The sequence below is a fragment of the Zea mays genome, chromosome 6 (genome assembly GCF_902167145.1).
Source record: "Zea mays cultivar B73 chromosome 6, Zm-B73-REFERENCE-NAM-5.0, whole genome shotgun sequence".
Classification (NCBI taxonomy): domain Eukaryota; kingdom Viridiplantae; phylum Streptophyta; class Magnoliopsida; order Poales; family Poaceae; genus Zea; species Zea mays.
The window spans coordinates 152,820,932-152,826,548 of NC_050101.1; the positions used below are offsets into that span (position 1 = coordinate 152,820,932).

Consider the following 5,617-nt stretch of genomic DNA (forward strand, 5'->3'; position numbering starts at 1 on the left):
ATTATTGGCATCTCCCCCTTGATCATTGTCCTCCTCTTGAGGTGGCTCCTCTTGATCTTTATTTTCATCATCTTGAGCTTGATCCTCATCTTGAGTTGGTGGAGATGCTTGCATGGAGGAAGATGGTTGATCTTGTGCTTGTGGAGGCTCTTCGGATTCCTTAGGACACACATCCCCAATGGACATGTTCCTTAGCGTGACGCACGGAGCCTCTTCATCATCTAGCTCATCAAGATCAACTTGCTCCACTTGAGAGCCATTAGTCTCATCAAACACAATGTCACAAGAGACTTCAACTAGCCCAGTGGACTTGTTAAAGACTCTATATGCCCTTGTGTTTGAGTCATAACCAAGTAAAAAAACCTTCTATAGCCTTAGGAGCAAATTTAGATTTTATACCTCTTTTGAAAAGAATAAAGCATTTGCTACCAAAGACTCTAAATTATGAAACTTTGGGCTTTTTACCGGTTAGGAGTTTATATGATGTCTTCTTGAGGATTCGGTGAAGGTAGAGACGGTTGATGGCGTAGCAAGCGATGTTGATTGCTTCCGCCCAAAACCGATCCGAAGTCTTGTACTCATCAAGCATGGTCCTCGCCATGTCAAGTAGAGTTCTATTATTCCTCTCCACTACACCATTTTGTTGTGGCGTGTAGGAAGAAGAAAACTCATGCTTGATGCCCTCATCCTCAAGAAAGCCTTCAATTTGAGAGTTCTTGAACTCCGTCCCATTGTCACTTCTAATCTTTTTGATTCTCAATCCGAACTCATTTTGAGCCCATCTCAAGAATCCCTTTAAAGTCTCTTGGGTTTGGGATTTATCCTACAAAAAGAACACCTAAGTGAAGCAAGAATAATCATCCACAATAACTAGACAGTACTTACTCCCGCCGATGCTTATGTAAGCTATCGGGCCGAATAGGTCCATGTGGAGTAGCTCAAGCGGCTTGTCAGTTGTCATGATGTTCTTGTGTGGATGATGAACACCAACTTGCTTTCCTGCTTGACATGCGCTATAAATCCTGTCTTTCTCAAAATGAACATTTGTTAGTCCCAAAATGTGCTCTCCCTTTAGAAGCTTGTGAAGATTCTTCATCCCAACGTGGGCTAGCCGGCGATGCCAGAGCCAACCCATGTTAGTCTTAGCAATTAAGCAAGTGTCGAGTTCAGCTCTATTAAAGTCAACTAAGTATAGCTGACCCTCTAACACTCCCTTAAATGCTACTGAATCATCACTTCTTCTAAAGATAGTAACACCTAGGGATAAGCCAGGACAGAGACGTTTCCTGGTGTCCCCTCTCGTCCCTCTAATTTCGAGAGACAATATTGAGATAGTCTTGTCCCAACCCCTGACCATGAACTAAACAACCTTATCTGAGGATCATCCCTTTTTGTCCTGTCACATCATTGCAACCAAACGCACCCTAAAGTAGTGAAGCTTTTCAAGTGATATACTCCACTACTAAGTTTGGTGGAGGGATATATACTCCGCTTATATAGCGTAATGGTTCGTTCTCATGTTTGTGTTCAGTTGAATTAGTAAATACTTTCATCAACCTAGAAATCTAAAGAAACTCAAAGATCATAATGGGATGTAAGCAAATGTAGGCACATGCAAAATTAGATGTAGGATCAAGCAACAATTTTGTTGTTAAAAACTCTGCATTCTGTTTAATTAGAAAAGTTAACAACAATAAAAATGTTGAGCATTGCATTTTCAATAGAATCAAAGGATCCACCTCGATAAGGTTAATGCTTATTCCATAATCAACGACCAATGTTGCAAAATCCCTCACATACCAAGATGACAATAGAACCTTCAAGCTCTCACCCATGATGAGCTTTGGTTTGACCTGAAAGGTTGTGTTCACAAAATAGTTAAGGAGAGATCCATAAAGGCAGGCATAAGAATAGTAGAAAATCTGCCAGGACCAACCTTCTTTTTCCGCTACATTGATGAGGTATCAATAACAAATCTGTTCACTCCCCAATAGACACCAGTGATGACAAGACCCGGTACAACCAATATGCTCGTCATGTCCTTCAACGAATTTGGCCAACCATCCACTCTAGGACCTAATCTTCCTCATATTTGAGAAATACTTCAATGTGTGTCCAGAAAAGATGAGTGCCACATTGGCACCTAGCCCAAAGAGTGGGTAGAACTCTTTGGCCTCTTCAACTGTAATAATCTGCAATGATTAAAAGCACCTAAAGATTTATAAACAAACAGCACATGGGACAACTATCTACTGCCCTTGATCTTGGAATGAAAGTCTATTAATTTCTGCGCACATAGCAAACCATACTGCACCAGCCATTCCAAAGTTTTTTTGGAAAGGGGATATTTAGAGTCCACAATGAAGAAAACATCAATGACTACTTGCAACTTTAAAATGTCTAGCCATGAATCGTTAGCATTTTAGTTGAGAATTGGTAGGTGAACCATTATTAAAGTATTAGTTGTGATAGACAGAGCACAAAAATTGAATTGGGCGAACCACACCTAATGGGCAAACCCCCAGAAGAGGATGAATATGACGATGCTCCCCGGAGCTCAGCCATAACGTAGAAGAGGTAGAAGCTCCAGACACGGAGGATGGCAACAAATCCAAGGAAGTTGGGCCCGAGCGAGGCGAGGAGGTGGTCATCGAGCGTGATAGGGTGGATGGCGTCGCACATGGGGTAGAGCACATAGGCAAAGGCACCGAAGAAGGCAATGAACAGGAAGATGACGATGTAGAAGAGCGCTTCCTTGGAGAGGACGTCAGTGAGCCTGGTGTAGAGGAGTGTCTTCGCCTCCACGCCCAGGAACCTGGACGACGCGTTGTCCTTGGGCTCGGGGGCCGTGGCGGTGGCGGAGTAGGCGGGAGCAGTAGCGCGGCATCTAGGCAGAGCAGGGTGGTCTGGAGGAGGTGGCACGTGAGGCAGAGGCGAAGGGGCACGGCGGCCGTGCGGTGGCCTACGACGAGGCCGAACGAGTGGAAAATATTGTCGGAGGATGAGCCGAGGAGGAGATAGGTCAGGAGGCATGGGTTCTGTCTTTTCGTGGGGTCACACTCTCTGCGGCGATAGACCGAGTGATGGGCGGCTCAGAGCACTGCCTTCCACTTGCGTCCACAGCAAAACGAAATAGTGCACAAGGTAGCGCTCATCTGGACACGCGTCGAGCCCCGCGGTGGTCTAAAGCCCCGTGAAGCGCGGGGTGGCCTCAAATCCTTGCGTCTTTTAAGACTTTAAATTAACCATGGCTATGATGAGACACATCAAATTGGAATTATAACAAAATCTTTTTTATTAAGTAATAGATGGTAAAGAAAGGATCCATAATTTTACTTGTCAAATCAAAGAACAACTCTGACCTCTGAGAGTTTTCTAGGAACACTTGACAAATAATACAAGTAATGAGAACCTGGAGGATGATAAATAGCAAAGTGTATTAATCAGTAAGCATGGCCAATAAAATGAGAAATATCTACATATTGGAGATTTGAGGGAGTTACCATATATTTATCAATAGCTACATATTTATCATCTGCATTAGGTTGGGTAGTTTGGAGGCAGATACGAAACACTGTGTCATATGAAAATATACCAAGAATCATGGCCAATTTTACAGCTAATATGGCAACATCCAACAAATATATATGAAGTTGTTTCTATAGTTGTCGAATCATGACTATTTCGACTCAGATTTTGCTTTGGACCACCTTATAAGAAAAGAAACATACAACACCGCCACTGCCAGTAGAAGCAAATTGAAAATATATGTTAGCTACAGTTATTATAAACCTGGAGCTGTAAGTCGCTGCTCAATTTGTTAAAAATATTCAGTTTCAATTCAATTTAGGTGAGACTTGATCTAGTAAGATGAAGAATACCCCATGTGGTAAGTTGCCAGCAGCACACATATGCTCGGGAGAAATCAGTAAACAACTGATTCAAGTTTGGCCAGATCTGATAAAGTCAAAGATGAAGAGCACCCATGTGTGAGTCATTCAGCCATGCATATATAGTATAAAAGAATCCATACCTCTTATACTCAACCAATTAATTCCATATTACTTTATATGCAGTAGATGGCAGGCTAGGTTTTGGTTGGTTCCCTTTAAACTTATTTTCTATATAAGTATATATGTACTAAATTGCTATTTTTGGTATCATTTTGTGATCCAAACTTAGTAAGAGATGAGATAGGTGTCCAATTGTTGCATGGATGGATCAAGTAGATCAAAACATATTTTAGGCTAAAAAGATATCCACGTTCTGAAATAGTTTATTATGCAATCTAGTCTTTTCAATTAGTATCAGCCAGATTTAGTTCACTTAAACTTTTGGTACAAGAGTACTTGATTCCTGGCAACTATGTTTAAGTTTAGCTACTATTGCAAAAGAGGTGTAGCGAAGCAAAAAAAAAAATCAGTGCCTATTGAAACAAACATTTATGCGGTGGGTCACTAAAATTTCTAGATTCTATCCATCAATCAAACTCCAGTTTCTAATTTGTTTCATTGAAAATCCAGTAACATGGTAGCAAAGTTAAACATTTATCTGGACAATGCAATGCTAGAATGTCCCACAACTGCAATTCTAATACCAAGCATCTAAGATCTGTAGAATTATCGCACATGGACGAAAAGTGCGTACTAACTGAACCCAACAAATGACCACCCAATGTGACAGATATGCTTCATTAATTTCATTGTGAAATTCTGCATGAACAACGGTATATGGCCAGCAGGCAGCATATGTATAACAAGTAGTACGACTTACATTGCACCCAATATGACATGTGAATCGAAGCGCATCAAAACATCAATGTATCATGCAAACACACAAAATCAAGCAGAAATGTTGATCTAAATAAAATATTTGCACAAATTCTGTCACCTGGCACGAGGAGGCTCGGGCAGGCTTCACGAGCAGCTATCTCCTCAGCGTCGCCATTGCTTTCGGCATGTGGACCTGAAAAAACATCAGAACAGTGAGCAAACAGCGGACCAGCAGCGGAAGAAACAAGCGAGGGAAGATCTTATCTAGCGAGTGGGGATGTGGAGCTACTCCACGGAGATCTGTGAGTCCTGGAGCAGATCGAGCAGCGTTCGTGCGCTTTTTCTGCGTGGACTGCGCGCGGCGCAGGACCTCGACCAGTGTCGTGGACACCCGGACGGATTTTGACGGCGAGGACTGCAATGGAAGCTTCTCCGGCGCGTTGCTCAACGCGTGCTCGAACAAGTCCCGAGCCACTCCGTCGTCCCCCAACGCCCCTGTGATGGCCTACCGTAGGATGTCGCGCTTGTCCTCCGCTAGTGTCGCGGGCTCGCGGCCAGGTGCAGCGGCGTGAGCTGCGAGGAAGGGGTGGCGACTGAGACTGAGAGATGAGAGGAATGAGGGCACCTCCGATGAGTGCGACAAGACATAGACAGTCCCTAGCCCATATTCTCTGCATCCCTGTCCCTTTGACCATTCCCCTTCCTGACCTTCTTCCCTCGGGTCGTCGCCGTCGCCGGCCCCCGATCCGCCACCACCGAGCTTGGGTTCCTTGGTCACCACGACCACGACGAGGCGGGGTCGAAGGGAGAGGGAGACGAGGCGAGCAATTCGTGGCGCTGGAGCA

The 5,617-nt window shown here is 43.8% G+C and overlaps 1 protein-coding gene across 1 annotated transcript in view; it reads right to left on the bottom strand.

The window, feature by feature from the left end:
• Positions 1-5,612, bottom strand: part of LOC100382658 (uncharacterized) — a 30,469-nt gene extending 24,857 nt beyond the window's left edge. The window contains exons 1-5 of the mRNA NM_001175382.1: positions 5,481-5,612; positions 4,891-5,345; positions 3,882-3,957; positions 1,937-2,192; positions 1,740-1,853 (exon numbers count right to left, since the gene is read on the bottom strand). The gene's annotated coding sequence lies outside the window, so the exon portion shown is untranslated. The remainder of the gene's footprint in view (positions 1-1,739; positions 1,854-1,936; positions 2,193-3,881; positions 3,958-4,890; positions 5,346-5,480) is intronic.
• Positions 5,613-5,617: the final 5 nt, after the last annotated feature.